Raw genomic sequence first — 689 nt, 5'->3', positions numbered from 1 at the left:
CACTTTTAAACCATCCCATCTCGTTTTTAGTTTTTTCACCTCGTGTCTCTTCTTTCACGGATTGTTCCTCTATTTGTGTTGAGCCTGGCAGTACTCTGCGCTGTCCAGCTGAAACTCCATGTATGTGAGGATGCACTCACCAGGAAACTGCAATAAAACAAAAAGTGTACTTTACTCTCATATTACTTTTACTTGCTAATTTTAATTTAAATATTATACACGAAAAGAATCGGGATCATTCAGTTTACAGCAAATACCTATTTTCTTCTATTATTTTTTGCATTTAATAATAGGATATTTTAGAAGGTACAATATTACGTAAAAGTATAAATTAAATAAGTATAAATAAATGTTTATCGAATAAAATGATAAATATATTTGCCTTTAATTGTTACTGTTGGAGCATTTGAGAAGGCGTAGAGTCTCTTAATTTTAATTAGTTACTTGAATTCAAGTAAATTCAATTTAAAGTTGATAAGCATGACTAAAGGTTTCATATTGGTCGAGAATAAACATTAACCTAATTCTGTATTCACAATACTTCAAACGGTAAAAAATTTTAACATAACATTTTCTCATCTCATTAATGTTATTAACCTTTTAATTGAGATTCTTTTATTCGCCCATCAATATAATTGTTTTGATTTTATTATTAATAAACAATGATCTAATAATTATTATAATTATAA

This window comes from Ceratosolen solmsi, unplaced genomic scaffold, assembly GCF_000503995.2.
Source record: "Ceratosolen solmsi marchali unplaced genomic scaffold, CerSol_1.0 scaffold6, whole genome shotgun sequence".
Lineage (NCBI taxonomy): Eukaryota > Metazoa > Arthropoda > Insecta > Hymenoptera > Agaonidae > Ceratosolen > Ceratosolen solmsi.
The sequence above is the reverse complement of the archived record's forward strand: the minus strand, read 5'-3'. Positions refer to the sequence as shown.